Source organism: Prosopis cineraria, unplaced genomic scaffold (genome assembly GCF_029017545.1).
Source record: "Prosopis cineraria cultivar Desert tree isolate PC_DT_omini unplaced genomic scaffold, ASM2901754v1 PC172, whole genome shotgun sequence".
Classification (NCBI taxonomy): Eukaryota; Viridiplantae; Streptophyta; class Magnoliopsida; order Fabales; family Fabaceae; genus Prosopis; species Prosopis cineraria.
In genome coordinates, this window is record NW_026555499.1 from 1,329 (window position 1) to 18,408 (window position 17,080).

Here is a 17,080-nt window from a genome sequence, read left to right on the forward strand (position 1 = left end):
ACAGTACTTAATATGTTCTACATTTAAGAATATTTATCAATATTTAAAAGTTTAATATAAAAATTTGTCGAGATAAAACTAACGATGTTAGAATTAAAGGATTAAAAAACACTTTAAAATTAAGATTAAAATGAAATGTTGTGTAAATTAAAAAAATTAAATATTACACTTTAACTATTTTATAATGCCATAGAAGTGCCAGGATATTATAAAACAATCTCAACGCATACCCATGGTGCTTGTTAGAAAGAATTGCTTAATTTACAATAGTAAAACTAAAACCTTGCCCCTATCATTGATACAACAGATTTGATTCTCTACAGTAAAACGTCCTTCAACCCTCCACACATCTCCATTTTTTCTGTAAATCATTTCAACTCATTCTTCATCATGCCACAATGATATGTCACTTCCTCAAGCACGAACTTGTGCATGAAAGGCGTTTCAGCCTTCTCTAGCCATCAGAGTCGACAATTTTAGCAAGGGAAATAGCATCACTTGACTTGCTTGAAACTTGTGGCATCATCTCTACAATCCAGATCATAAGCTCAAGCAGTCCAATCTTCGTCGCTTTCATCCATATCCTATGTAAAAAAGAGCCATGACAGCAAATTGGTATAATAATTAATAACAGCAAGATGAATATAGGTGTATGAGATTCCCAAGTTCTTCAAATATATACTATCAGATCATTCAATAAAAATATGCCCAGGTATTTAACACTACTTGAAAACTGAATTTTTGTGCTTGTAATTGTAAAAGCCTGTCTTTACGTATTTGAACGTTAATGCATGTAACAAGGACAATTACCTCTGAATCACTTGAAACTTCTTCAATGTCATCAACTTCATCTTCAACCTAAATTTTATTGGTACAATGTCAAATTACTACTCGAGAGAACAAAGCATCCGTGAAATTTACTGCAAATTCCTTATGTAAAGTCAAGCAGGGACAAGTCTGTACAACTTATTCGTCGTCTTAATTTAATGCAGCGTCACGAAATGAATAAAGAACAACCATAAGAACCCACTAAAAGAAATCACTACTAAACCCCTACTAAGAAACCTCTAGACTTTCGAGAACATGAAAAATATACCTTGCGTTTTTTACCCTTCGGTGCCTTATTTGCACCTACAAAATAAAAACACGATGAGCAAACATGTCATAGTTTGATAAATGAAATTACTTATTAACAAAACAGAAGTTTTGATCATTGTTTAAAAAAAAAAAAATCAACATTTTAGACACACGCCAAAAACATAAAAGCATTCAATGCATTGGAAGGCTAGATCCAGATCTATTCACATTTTTTTTAGATGGATATCCAGTCCAGAACATATCAAACAAAGCACTACTAGTTTCTTCTCCTGAACTGGAGATTTGAAGGTTGTTCCATCAGAATCAGAAACAAGTTTCTTTACTGCCGTTGAAACTGCCAGCAAAACAGGACTTCAATCCATTGATCAAGTACGATGCCAAATCTTAAACGATCTACAGTTTCTTTTCCAAATATAATATCCAAATTAAAATTAGAAATTTATCAAACACTTAATGATGACTCGATAATGCTGACAGAAGCAGGAGCAGTCTACATCCATGAATTCTAAAATTTCACCACTTGTTGATCCCCATTTAGTGTTTGATCGCGTGGTGCACATTAAACCTAGCCATACAGGCGCCAATGATCAATAAGTCTCTTTTTTATGCTTGGTCAGGCAAATACCGACGAAGATGCATTCACATATTTCGGTTAAAAACCATGCGGGGGTCCCATGCATTATGCGGAGCCTAAGAAATGAGACGAATTGTTGACAACTTGTGAACACTGCAACTAGCCACAGGTTTATATTTTATACTGATCTAAGAGTTTATTTTTTTAATTAATTCTGTACCATAAACATTTAGAAGGAGGAGAGGGAGAGAGAATGGTAACCAGGATCATTGTCTTTGCTCTGTTTTACTCTTTTCTTGGATCCTTCCTCCTGTGACAAAGCCAAAAAGACCTCAGCTTGTATTCTATCTTAATGTGAAGCACTAAGGGCATTAAGGAAAACTTCTCCCGAAACAAAGTGAAAGAGATTCAGAAAACTAGTTGAAGAAGAAGAAGAACCAGATCAATGTTCCTTTTTGAACCAGCATTCTGCAACTTTTTGGTGGAATCTGGAAAACGAATAACTTTAATGATCCAATTCCCATAATATAACTACCTAAAAATGCTTAAACTAACTACCTTTTGATGATGGAAGTTTCTTCCGGATTCTTGGAGCCTTCTGAAAATGGAAGAGTTTAGAGAGTCAATCAATCCGACCAATATCTCAATGTACTGAGCAGTATATTGAATTTATGTCATTAGAACGCAGATAATTGGAATGAAGCGCTAAGGTTGTCCAATAGACAGAGGATGCACATTGATGATCTACTTTTCTCCTGTTTGAAAGGCCGAATAAGAAAAAAACAAAAAATAGAGCATAATTTCAAGTTTGAAGATTATGCTTTTGCAGACTCAAGCAATGTAGGGTGGTTTACAATAGTCCAGTCAGGCAGAACAATAGCCCTTGTTTTCTATTTTTCTTTTCTAATATCTATTTAAAGCTCTACATTTTAGTTATGCTGTTCAAAAGATTAATCCATTTTCCAAGACTGACTGGTACACAATATTTGGAGATGTCCATATCTTTAATCAGTATTCCCTTAATATAGATAAAATTTTGACCTTAAAATTGAATTATTACAGATTCAATGATTTGCAAACCACAGCAAACATGTGCTCCATTGTTTTAAAATGCGTCTTGATGCCCTCTCCGTAAGGCAAATAACGGAACACAAATTCCATGTGTTTAAGAAATAGTTTTTTTTTTTTTTTTTTAAATATGGAAACCTGACAAATGATTACCCAAAACTGACCCTATAGATTAGACAAAATCACAAAAGAACAACCTGTTAGAAAACACTCTTACGACTGAAGAAATATCACCTGTGAATGTCTTATGAATTACAATGCAGATCATGGAACAAATGCAGAATGCATGGCACTTTCTGTCAATACTTACAGCTTCCCATAAAGGATAGCTTAGCTATATACCCATACAAGACCCAGGTTGATATCGCATGCATGACCGTACTTAGATCAGAAGTAAAACTATCACAAGTATGACACTATTTATACTTTTTGGTCCTCATATATCCCACCAAAACCTATGCACTATTGAGTAAATGTATCCTTAAAATCATCCAAAAGAATATAGAAACCAGAAAACTGAAAACTTGTGTGTACTTTTAAGAGAATAACCAAAGATTGGTAAGCAAAATAGAAGTTGCAAAAACATATAATATACAAGGGGAATTGGAGTATCCTAAATTTGTCTTCAACAATTCTCTGCATTTTTCCATGCCAAAATTTGAAGCAAAAGCTTACCTTTTCTTCCACCTTTTTGAATAATGTGGATAAAGTAGCTTGGACAAGTGAACCACAATTGCCGCTGGAAACTTCCTTAGCTGCAGATGTTGAAGAAACTTGAGAGACCTTTTTAGACGTAGATCCTGAAGCCAACTTTTTATTTTCCTTAGGGACCTGAATTTCTTCTTCTACAGCATCCTCATTAACATCACCAATCACCATGCATGGACTTTCTTTTCTATATCAGTGAATTAAGGAAGGTAACATATAGTTGCACATAAAATATATACCGTATGGTCAATGAAGTTTCTAAAATTTGAGGTCGATTAGGTATCAAAAATATCAAATTCCAAAGGAAATAAAACGAAACTGAACACTGCTAGCTAACCAATTATAAAGAGTTTATAATATGATGATCATTGGCAGCAGTAATAACTTACTTTTTCTTCATGTTCAGAGAGATCTGGGCTGCTTTCAGGAGATTCATCACTAGAGGCATCTGCAAATCTAACCAATAAGAAAAGTTAAATGACTGACGCTTTGAAGTTTAAATCACAGGTGACATAAAATTTAACTTCACTAGATAATATTATACACTTTGAAGTTTAGTCATGTGTTAATTTGTTGAACGCGTGCATTCTGTACACATATCTTAAAATATTAGAAGTTGCTTATGTGTTATACCCAATGCTCATACTTATCTCAGTGCTTCTTAACTCAAGGCTAAAATATAAGGAGGCATAATATTGAGCGCAGGGCAGGAAGGCAACAGATAAAAGTAATCTTATGTGGAAAAGAAGGCTATTACTTGTATGATTTTCTTGGGTTCTCTCTGAGTGTCGAACTGGAACCACCTCCTTAGTACCTTTGTTGTTGTTTTCACTGTCTGATAGATCATCCTCAGCAGGTGTCTTTGGCGATTGTTGCTCAGCACATTGCATCCTGGTTTTGGGAACAACCGGATTAACTACAGATGCAGAACCTGCACCACCTTTAAAGTCATATTCAGCTGGTTGTCCCTGAAATGTTCAGTTAAATCACATAAGATACTTCATTCTCTCACTATCCCAAACTAGAAAAGCAAAAGTTGCAATCTAGCATTTTAAAATGTACTGACCTCATACAATTCCTTAGGAAATTCAAGTCTGGCTTCTTCTGGATTCCCATCTTTTGTCCCAATCCACCATGCATCCGAAAATACAATCTGGTAAATTCATTATATTGTCAATAAGGAATGTAAGTATAAATGACCATTTTTCCAATTCCAGAAGGTACAAAGTTTGGAATTGAAGAAGTGAAAAGAGATGCATGTTACTTTTAGTACTTGACCGACAAGTCACAAGAGGAAAAGGGAGGAATGCTTACTGTAGCAAACCAAAACAGGGATATAATAGAGGGGAGAAAGATTAAATAAAACATAGGTTCGAAACCTATCATAAGCATAGACATGAAAATCACAATCAAAGCACAAACTTTAAAAGAAATAATAAAAATTTCAAGCAAACTACTTAATAGTAGAATCTAAAAATAACAGAAACAGGCCTTAGTTAACGCCACTCAAAAATTTAGCACAGATGCTTCAATTATCCCTTTAGATGGATATGACTGGGTTTTTAAAATACAATGTCCAAAATCTATAGGGCTTTCTAGATGCTATTCAGGTCCAGCTTTTTGATTTTCAACGAATACCTGATTTTTGTAATACAATAGTGATCCTTGAAGTCAACAGCTTTACAGGGGGAAGTATTGTTAGGCAACCCATGAATGTAGAAGTAGCTGAGTGAGTTAATAGTAGTTAATAACATCATAGCAGTTAAGAGAGAGAGTTGAAATTCTAACGGACTCTAATATAGCCATAAAACAGATCATTGTTGATCGTTATGTGTAATTTTTGTATTGATGGAATCTGATTTATAAGTCTCTCTTCCTGTTCTCTATTTTCCAATCATTTTATTCTCTTTCAACTATTGTCAAACTAATCAGTTCCCTTACGGTTGATACATCAATCAGAAGTATATATGGTTGGCTTTGCTCTAATTAAAGTCTCAAAACAAAATGCAAATAATTAGGAAGGGGAAAACCAAACCATATTGTCAAAATAATCTTCGCACATTGCATTCTTTCCGCTTCTAGAAAACTGTAAAAGTCAGGTATCTGCTCTTCGGATATACAATAGTCCATATACTATTCAAATAAACTCATTCGGCCCTGAAAAGGAAAAGGCAGAAATTGATTACACATGAAATTGCATATTGTTACAAGCAAAACAGAGCCACTCTCATACTTCCCAGGATTCACGAGTTTGAAAAATGCTCCAAAATTAGAGTAAAAGCAAGTAAACAGTTGAACATAAAATGACCACTGTTTCAAAAGTACAAGTGCTTCAAAGCTTAATCGTGTAGAATCATATTGGCACAAGCTTGAATTTCACACAGTTCTATTGAACAGGGTTTTCTCCCTTTCTTTAAAACGATTTGTGCAAAAACCGAAATGAACAGAAGAGACCATGGGACCGGGATATATATCGAGAATGGAAATTTGCAATCACAAATCGTAATGCAAATAGAAGGTTAACAAAATCACACTTGCAGAACGTCCTCAAAAGTGTCAGTCAATTCCCATGCAACTATTTTCTTTTTCTGTTGACTAGTTACTAATATCCTATCATCACTCACTAGAATCCATAACATAGTACATATATAAATCAAAACCTCAAGAGTGGGTCTAACAAAGAGAAGTAGAACCTGAGGGAAATCGAGGTACAGAATGGGGTTTTTAGTTCCCAAATCCTTAAGCTCGCCATCTTTCCGCCGCCAGTGGGAGCAATAAGGCCCGGAAAGGAGAATAAGAACAAGAAACTGTTCTTTCTCTGAGATTTCCTGAGAATGTCTGAGCCGTGATGCTTAACCACTGTCTTGGAAGGCTTGAGATGAAGGTGGCTGTTGGCAGGCGTCTCAGAGAGTAAGTTGTTAGAAAAGGCCAAACCTTTGAGCCTCTTGCGCCCTATCGCTTCCGGTTGGGCTCCCCACTTGGCTCCACCTTCTTCGCTGCGCGCACCATTCCGATGGCTATCTCCTCGCCCAACCACGAACCGAAGCAGAGACCTTTTGATTCTCCGATACAGATCGCCTGAATTAAGCGTCTCAAAGTGCAACTGAATGAGCGGAGCTTTCAGCCGTTCGATGGATCAGACGGAGAGTACGTCTTCCTAGCAGCTTCGAATAATAGAAAAAGAAAAGGAAAATTGGTGAAAAGGACCTTATTTAAAAAAAAATTAATCTCAAGAACCAGATGTAATATTTTATTTATTAAAAAATATGTATAAATAATCAAAATATCTCTCTCTTTAAATCAATAAATTGAATAAAAATAAAAATTTTATTTTCAACACATGCACCCCAAGCCAAAAGTTTTGCAGCCAAGCTGGCTTAAGGTGTAAGGCTTCTGACTGAAAGTCTAAGGTTTTGACTTGAATGCAAGACTTTTGGGTTAGGTGCTAGGCATCTAGGTTGGGGGTACGAGGCTTCTGTATTGGGTATGGGTGCTATAACAGTCCTCATCTCACCCCATTAGAGGTCTTTTAGAATGGGCCAACTCACATCACTGCAATGGAAGCCAACTTTTTTAATGTGATAGTTGGGTTATTTCTCACCCAACCAAATAGGTCTTTAAAGCCTTTTCAGACCCGAACCTTCGACTTATACAACTTTGAGGAAGTTGAGTCTAAGTCTAATACCATTAAGTTAAGTGCCTTTTACGTAATAGTCTTTACCCACCTCATCAGGGGTCTTTTGGACTAGGCAAACCCATATCATTACAACGGAAGCCAACTTTCCTTAATGTGGTACTTAAATTATTCCTCACCCCCCAAAGAAGTCTTTTGAAATCTTTGTAAACTTGAACCTCCAACCTTCACCACCTTAAGAAAGTTGACTCAATGGTATTAAACTTAACCTCAACTTCCTTAAGGTGGTGAAGGTTGGAGGTTCGAGTTTGGAAAAGCTTCAAAAGATCTCTTTGGTGGGATGAGAAATAATTCAAGTACCACATTGAGAAAAACTGGCTTCCGCTGCAATAATGTGGGTTGGCCCAATCCAAAAAACCCACAGTAAGGTGAGGTGAGAACTGTTACAGGTGCAAGGCTTTTAATTTGGGTGCAAGACTTCTGGCTTGGAGTGCATGTGTTGAACAGGTAGTTTTTTTTTTCAATTTCATTGATTTAAAGAGGGGTATTTTATTCTTTTGTACATATTTTTTAACGAATAAAAACTTGCATTTGGTCCTTAGGACTAATTTTCCTTTCAATAATGTCCTTTTCATTAATTTTCTCAAGAGAAAATTACATATAAGTCTCTTACAAAGAAATTAATTATTACAAGATTCACTAACAGCTTAACTGAAGATATAATTTTTTTGGGTTAAGACGCATTTTATCCTTCAATTATTCTCAGAGGAGCAATATTGCCTCTAAACTATTCATAATAGCAATGTTGCCCCTAAATTAATTAGATCAGAGCAATGTTACCCTTGCAATTTAAACGTCTGTTATTGTAGTTAATGAGACCCACTTTACATGAGTTAAAGTGTAGTTTTGCCCCTAAACTATTTTCAGAGGAACAATATTGCCCTCACCATTAAAAATTATAAAAATAAAATTACAATAATATTAAATGTATATATAAAAATAAATATAAGAAAAAATATAAATTATAATTTTATAACTTGTCATAAGTAGATTTTAGTTAATAGATATTTAGATATGAATAAACTCAAAAGTATTTGTAATTGTACCCATAACTATCGACCGAAGCTATCGTTAATGACTTGATTTGGACCAAAAAATTATTTTTATGATTAAGTTGGATTAGACAAAAGTTAAGCTGCTATTAAACTGGAAACCAAAGTTAAACTGAGAATCATAGTGGTTTTCAAAAAACAGACAATTTTAAACATAATATAAAGAAATGCTTAAAACAATTTAAAAAGAAAAATTAAAAAATTAAATCCCACTAAAAGTTAATTTTATTTTTTGAATAATTCACATGTATAAAATATGATTTGAAACTATTTTTTTATAAAGATGTTGACAGTTATAGGTGTAAATGCAAATACTTTTGACTTTACTCATATCTAATTTAACTAAGATTCACTTGTATTTGACAAGTTATAAAATTATAATTTATATTTTTTCTTATATTTATTTTATATATACATTTAATATTATTTTATTTTTATTTAATTTTATAATTTTTAAATGATAAAGGCAACATTGTTCTTCTATGAATAGTTTAAGGGCAAAATTACACCTTAACTCATGAAAAGTGAGTTTTACTAACTACAATAATAATGAATGTTTAAACGGCAACAGCAACATTGTTCTAATTCCATTAGTTTAGGAGCAACATTAATCTTTCAATAATAGTTTAAAAATAAAATTATACCTTAATCCTAATTTTTTCATGAAAAACTTCAATATAATTCTCCCTAATAGCAAGGATGCCTTTGAGTTAATACCATTCTTTTTAATTCCATCACCTTGTATCTTAGAAACTTGGTATTATCATCTCTTATGCAAATTAATTTAAACTTTCATTGTATGAGATTGTTATTGTTACAAATTCCTCTGACATACCATTAATCTGCGTTTGAAAGCACAGTCAGACGGTGAATAACTCTTTTTTTTTTATTTATTTGCAGAATAACGATAACGATTATATTAAAAAGACAAAGTAACAATAGTTGGCCGTCCATGGTGGATGACTGGATATGGCTTACTGTTTCAAACAAAAACGTAAACAACAACGAAAAAAAAACACATAAACATGATTAAAAAAATTAATGGCAGAAAGTAGATCCCATTTGAAATCGTGGTATATGAGGATCGACCTATGTGCATGGAAATGAATTTTGAACCTCGTGATGTGTGTTTGAAGATGCAGAGAGGCCAATCAAGAGGTTTGATGACAATGCAATAAAACATGATCCAAGGTTTCCCGAGAAGAGCAACCAAGTACGCGAGTGTTGCTGTTAGGGTGATGGTGGGAAAGGATATCCCTCATTGGTTTGTGCAGAATTTTCAGGAGAAGATAAGGAGTTTTGTTGTTTTTTTTTTTTTTTAATGAAGATAGCTCCTTAATCAAAAGCAATTGCAAGCTAGTCAAGTCTATCGGACAATCTTCTTCCATCATCCACCATCTTAACACAATAAGGTGGATGTTGATAAAAAATAATGTAACATATAAAATCATTTTGAGCCTAGGTGTCCAAATAGAAATAAATTTTTCTAGCCTAGTTGATAATTTTTCTAAATAGGTGGTGAGTAATATCACTTCTAGTAATCATGTTGATCATCTCAGCACAATTTGTATAGACATGTACATTGTGAAATTTCCTTTCTCAACATAATTAAAGACCATAAATAATACTAATCACTTTAATAGTAAAAAGGATAATTACCTATATTCATGTTAAAGCCTCATACCTAATTAACATTATGATCTCTCACAACACCTTCACATTTACCAATCTCATCTTTATATGATCCATCGATACCAAGCCTTACTTAGTTGCAAAGTGATCTTACCCAAACATCATAAAGGCAGAAGATAGGAAATTTTGATGGAGAGAGGATACGCAAATTTGGAAGAGTATTGCCTAGTAGGACGCTTGTCCCAACAAATTAGAGCCGGGACTCATTTAAGCTCGATAATTGTTAGGGTCAAGCTTAAGCTTTAGAGCGTCAAAACAGAATATAGACTTATAAGGGCTAGCCTTAATGAGTTGAGGGCTTAAACGGGATGGCCCTATAGAGCTGAGGACTAGCCTGTTTAGGCCATTTATTTTATTTATATTTTAAAATATTATTTATTATGATAATGTTATTAATATTTTTGATAATATTTTAAATATTTAGTTGTTATAGTAGTTTTTTTATAATTAAAATTTACATAATACCATGGTTTGTTTAATATTTTTTGAATAAAGTTTGGTTTGTTTAATTCTAGACAATGATTTGTTTGGACAAAAAAGTAATCGCTTTATCTACTTTAGATTCTAGACATTAATGTAATTCATGTTACGTATATGTGTTAATATTTCTAAATTATATTTGAATAATAGAGTATTTTTAAATTTATTTACTTTTGTATTGTATAACTTGAATTAGGAATTTATAAATTTTAATATTTTATTACTTGAAATAAGTGAATTTTTGGATAATCAAGATATTATTGATATTAAGAATTAAGATATTGTTTGTATGAAATGACATTGAAGTAAGATTTTATGTTGTAATGAAATGAATAAATTATTTTTAATTTAAAAAAAAGGACTCAAAGCTTATAGGGCTGACCCTAAACCGTTATGTTTTGGACTTGGCTTCATATATAAGCTTTCAAAAGGAACTCAAGTTTAAATGAATTGATTTTTTCAGGCCTGAGCCTATCAAGAGCTAATCATTTAGGATCGAGCCAATTCATTTTTCCAGCTTTACAATAGATAACACCGTCTTCATTGAAAAAAAAATAAGAACAGAAAAAGGAGCAGCCAAGATTTGATTTACTCACCAGTACAAAAATGACTTTTTACAGCAGTTAAAAATGACTTTTTATAGCAGTTAACGAGACGATGTTGTTCCAGGGGATGTAAAAAGTCTCTCTTTTTACATCGGTTATAAACCCGATGTAAAAATTAAATTTTTTACATCGGTTATAGAGCCGATGTTGAAAGTTATATACAAGAAAATTAAAAAAAAAATTTACTTTAACTTTTTACACCGGTTCTTATCCCAACCGGTGTAAAAAGTGCACCTTTTACACCGGTTGGGAGCGGAACCGGTGTAAAAGGTACACTTTTTACACCGGTTATGACCATAACCGGTGTAAAAAATATTATATTCTACAACGGTTGTGGTAATAACCGGTGTAAAAAGTATTTTATTTTTTTATATTATATTTATTTTATCAATTTTACCCATTCCTGTGCATAGAAATTGCCAAATCAGATAGCTCAATTAATTTACAATTGTTTATCAAGTATTTATCAACTATACAAAGCTATTTAACTATTAAAAAAACTAATAATTGTCTAAATTGTCAAAATTGCCATTCCTGTGCATAAAAATTGCCAAATCAGACAGCTCAATTCATTTACAATTGTTTATCAAGTATTTATCAACCATATAAAACTATTTAACTATTAGGAAAACTAATAATTATCTAAATTGTGTCAACTATCAAAATTAAAACATGTCTAAAAGTAACAAAAAATCTCACAAGTTCTTCACAAACTAGGTTGCCCAACGTATGCGAATGTCTTCAATTTCAGCTTCAGAAAATGCATCCGAATTGTCGAACATCTAAAATTTAATTCATAAAGTAGGCATATTAATCAATTTCAAATAACATAATAAAATAAAATTTTTAAAAATATATATATTTACCTTTTTGTAAATTCGGTCATGCCTAATGTGATAATATTGAGCATGTGCCTAATGATATATAGACCGCACAAGTTCGTCCTCACCGATTGTCTATGACTCTATATAACAAATCATAAAAAATTAGTAAAAAATTTTAATGGTTGAATATATTAATAAAGTATAGCATCACCTTTGGCTCAATCCATGTGGGATTCTTGAGCTCATGTCCATGCTTTTGTAAGACTACATTTTGATATGTTCTCATTGCCCTATGATCAAGATTACCAAGTTAGTAAAAATATTAAAAAAAATTAAATTAAATAGTTTAGTAAAAGTATTCTTACAAGTCTATCGTCTTCTTCATTTCTTTCCCAAGTTTGTAATGGAGGGAGCATAAAAAGATGACAGTGTTGCTCTTCATTGAAAGAACAAATAACTACCAATGGTCCCTGCTAAATATGATACAAGTTAAAGTAAATCCATATTAAAAAACTATTAATTATAAATTGATCCTTACGAGTGCACATATGGAGCCATAAAAACGTCCTTTTTGACTTTACATATTCTCTGTTGGAGGTACGCGGCCCTTAACTCTAGAGTATTACCTTTCTCTGTCATGTGATGAGGGCAAATGAATCCAAACTTATCACCTTTGCCCGATATAATGCACAAATGATGAAGATACCTACAACAATGCAATTATATTAGTTTACTAAACTTGATGATTAAGTTTACTTACAACAATGCAATTATATTAAAGAAAAATATACTTACATCATAAATAGTTCAATGTGTGGTGTGGTAAGCTGATTATTTGACAGAAGTCGAACCAAATCTTCCCGTTCAATTGTCACTATCATGTCTTTCTTGCCCACAACCTCCGAATTCATTTCTAAACTCTTGAACTCGAATGATAAATCATACGCCATTAAAATCATTCGCTGATGCGGAGTCAACGAGGGTTGTGGAAGCTTTGAGAGATTTGACGAGGAAAGCTTCTACATAATAAAAATATAAGAAATAGTTAATAAAAAACATATATTAGGAAGTTGCTACATAATAAAAATTTATGAAATTTCGTACCACAGCTTGAACTAGATTCACAAGTCTCTTGGGCCATAGGATAAAATTGCCAACAGCTTCAACCACAGTCTTCACCTCATCAGTAGGGAATGGAACCAAAGCATCTGGCACTTTTGGATCTGCAACCATCGCTCTTACTTGATCATCTTGAATTTGCTTGTGGTGGATGGTTGACCCCAAGCTATAGATGCTACCAAGAGCAACCAAGCGTTTATCAGGATCTCTAGAAATATCTCACATGGTTCACCAATGTTGTCACCAAAAGGACCCTCTGACACATGCTCAAGAATATTACTCCCTTTTATTCTATGAAATGCAGGAGATGTATGAACTGGTTCAGCAGTTGTCTCTTGTCGTGAGCTCATCATGCTCATCATCTCCTCCTTCATTTGCTCTTTCATTTGTAGAAGCCGAGCTTCAAATGAAGCTTCAAACTCATCCTTAGTCTGTTGCCTCACAGTGGATATCAATGTATCAAGCTCTTCTCTAGTCACTACACCTCCTGAATTGGGACGTGCAGGTGCTCCAAAGTAGTCCTTAATGCCCACACCATATCCAATGCCCCTCACACAACCCGGATGCTCTGGCTTGCCTGTATGAGATTTTAAGTAATAGTTGTTGCATCAAGACATGGCAATCATGAGATTTTAAGCCTACCAGTTTCAACTCTTTCATAGATACAAGCTTCATAATATTTGAAGAATACCCCGAAGGAACTTTGATTCCATGTAAACACTCACAAAAACTTTTTTTCTTAGATTTGCACAATGTATGAGAGGCTGGGGGACAATAAGTTCGTTTACCTTTTGGTCTTGGGTGTAAGTCTTCCCGTATTCCCATTTCTTTCAAATCCAATCTTGCATTCACACCATCCTTAGTCTTACCTGGTATGTTCAGAAGCGTTCCAATAATACTATCACAAACGTTTTTCTCCACATGCATAACATCAATACAATGCTTTACTTCAAGATTGTGCCAATATGGGAGGTCAAAAAAGATAGACCTTTTTTTCCATATGCTTTTTGCACCAGTATTCTTTTTAGTCTTACCGAAGATAATATTAATGTTTTTCACACGTTCATATACTTGATCCCCAGTCAAAGCATCCGGAGCATCATTGTGTTCTTGGTGACCATGAAAAGCTTTCTTCAATCTACGATATGGGTGATCTCATCTAAGAAACCTCCGATGGCCAAGGTAGACTGTCTTCCTTCCATGTTGAAGTTGATGGTAGTTTGTGCTTTCTTTACAAATTGGACAAGCTTTATGACCTTTCACGCTATAACCAGACAAATTTCCATATGCAGGAAAATCATTTATAGTACAAAAGATCATAGCACGTAACTTAAAATTCTCCTTCTAATTTGCATCAAACATTTCCACACCTACCTCCCACAACACTTTCAAATCTTCAATCAGAGGTCTTAGGTAAATATCAATATCATTTCCCGGTTGTTTTGGTCCCGAAATCAACATGGATAGCATCATATACTTCCGTTTCATGCACAACTTAGGTGATAGATTGTAAATCACCAAAAGAACAGGCCATGAACTATGTATACTACTAAGACTACCATAAGGATTCGTTCCATCGGTAGAAAGTCCAAGCCTCAAGTTCCTTGGCTCATTGCCAAATTTGAGAAACAATTGATCAATTTTCTTCCATTGAGGAGAATCGGCTGGATGTCAAAGTTTTCCATTAGATATCCTCTCATTTGCATGCCACATCAAGTTCTTTGCATCATTAGTATTTGCAAACAAATGCTTGAACCTTGGTATAATTGGAAGATACCATAAGACTTTTGTAGGAGCCCCCTTCTCTTTGTACCGTGGTACCTCACATTTCGAACACTTCTCCTCCCCTTTAAGCTCTTTTCTGTACAACATATAATCATTAGGACATGCGTGTATTTTTTTATACTTCATACCCATTGGACACAAGATCTTCTTGGCATCATAATAACGATTTGGTAGTACATTGCCCTTCGGAAACATTATTTGAAGTAACTCTAACAACCATGTGAAACTTTGATCACTCCACCCAACTCTTGCCTTTAAGGTAACTAGTTTTAACACCCTAGATAACAAACTAAAATCAGTGCACCCCGGGTATAGAGGCTTCTCTGCGTCAGTGCACAAGTTATCATACACATGTGCTCGTTCAAAAGCCTCTTCCCCAACATCACGGATCATGTCCTCTAATTGATCTTCATTCATTTCTACTTCATCATCAAGATTATCAACTCCCACACATTGATATGTGTTACTATAATTTTTCAATCGTTCACCATGCCAAATCCATATTGTATAATTTTTGCAAATCCCATCACAAACTAAGTGCTCTCTTATTTCGGGAACACCTAGTCTCCTCTCATTCAAATAATTAACACAAGGACAATAGAACCTTTCACTATTGTCAATAGCATTTTTCTTAGCAAATTCCAAAAATTCTTTCACCCCATTATCATACTTGTCACTCGTTCGTCTAGCATTCATCCAACTACGATCCATATGTCACCTCCTAAAGAATATAACTAATGTTATTATCTTCAAACTATTTTAAAAAACTAAGTTCCTAATTAAATTAAGATTTGAAAAAATTTCGGCAGAATCTCCTTTAAAAATTGGATCTCCCAAGACTTTTAAAAAAAATTTACAAGAGAAAATTGACAATTTTAAACCAAATAAATGATCACATACAACAACCTGAGGCCTTATGAAGTCACTAACAGCACTCCCAGCAACAATCAATATCATTAAAAACTAAATTTAAAAAAATTAAAGGAAAGAATAAATTCAAAAAAATTTCGACAGAGTCTCCCCTAAAAATTGGACTTCCCAAAAGTTTTAGAAAATTTTACACGAAAAAATTAACAATTTTAAACCAAATAAATGAATCACATGCAACAACCTGAGGCTTTATGAAGCCACTAACAGCACTCCCAGCAACAATCAATATCATTAAAAACTAAATTTAAACATTATAAAATTTAAAAATTTATATTCAACACATACCTGGGTGGTGGCAGCTGCAGTAACGGCTCAACACTGAGAGGGAGGGAGAAGGAGTGGTGGAGGGGGGCAAGAGGGAGGGAGAGGGGCAGGGGGGCGGGAGAGTGAAGGGGTGGGCAAGGGGAGTGGGCGGCGGGACGAGTGGGAGGGGGAAGGCCGAGGAAGGGGGAGTGGGAGGGGGAGGGGGCGGCGGGACGAGGGGGAGAGGGAGGGGGTTGGGCGGACCTAGGGGGAGGGGAAGGGGGCGGCCGGACGAACCGAGGGGGAGGAGGAGGGGGCGGCGAGGGGAGGAGGGGGAGGGGGAGGGGGCGGCGGGACGAGGGGGAGGGGAGCGACAAGATGAGGGGGAGGGGGCTGGGCGGATCGAGGGGGAAGGGGAGTGGACGGCGAGGGGAGGAGGGGGAGGGAGCTCGGCGGACGGGTGGGAAGGCTGGCCGGACGGGGGGGAGGGCGGCCGGCGAGGGGGAGGGGGAGTGGGCGGACGAAGGGGAGACGAGAGGGAGGGCGCGAGAAGGAGGAGACGAGGGAACTGATGAATGAAGGGAGAAATGAATTTAAAAAACATTTTTTACACCGAGTGTCCAGGTACCTGGTGTAAAAAGGTAACTTTTTACACTACCTTTTTACACCGGGTTCCTGGACACCCGGTGTAAAAAGGTAACTTTTTACACCGGGTTCCTGGACACCCGGTGTAAAAAGGTATTACACCGGGTTCCTGGACACCCGGTGTAAAAAGTGTTACATAATTCAAGATAATTACAAAAATGCCACCGCCTTTATTTTTTATATCGTTTGCCTTCCAACCGATGTAAAAAGTACCCCATAAATTTTATATTTTGTACTAGTGACTGATTCAATGGGCTACAATTTAAGAACTCTTGATTTGTTCGACTTCAAGGACTTATGCATAATAGGACTAACTATTAACAAAAAGATAAGATCCATTTAAGGGTATTGCCTGCATCAGCCACCAAAGAGGATGGTTTAATGGAATATTAAATCCTTTTCCAATTTTCCATTTGAAGTGATCTAGAACAATTGTTGAGATTTCAAAATACCCTTCCACATCCAAGATGCGTTAGAGTGCATGCGAAGTAAACCTGACGGATTTTTGTTGACGTATTTAACTTGAAGAATGTTGCCAAGTAGAGTCAGGAGAAGCAGTAATG

At 35.0% G+C, this 17,080-nt stretch overlaps 1 pseudogene; it reads right to left on the bottom strand.

The window, feature by feature from the left end:
• Window positions 1-260: 260 nt before the first annotated feature.
• LOC129295699 (DNA-binding protein RHL1-like) lies at window positions 261-6,581 on the bottom strand (annotated as a pseudogene).
• Between the last annotated feature and the right edge of the window lie 10,499 nt (window positions 6,582-17,080).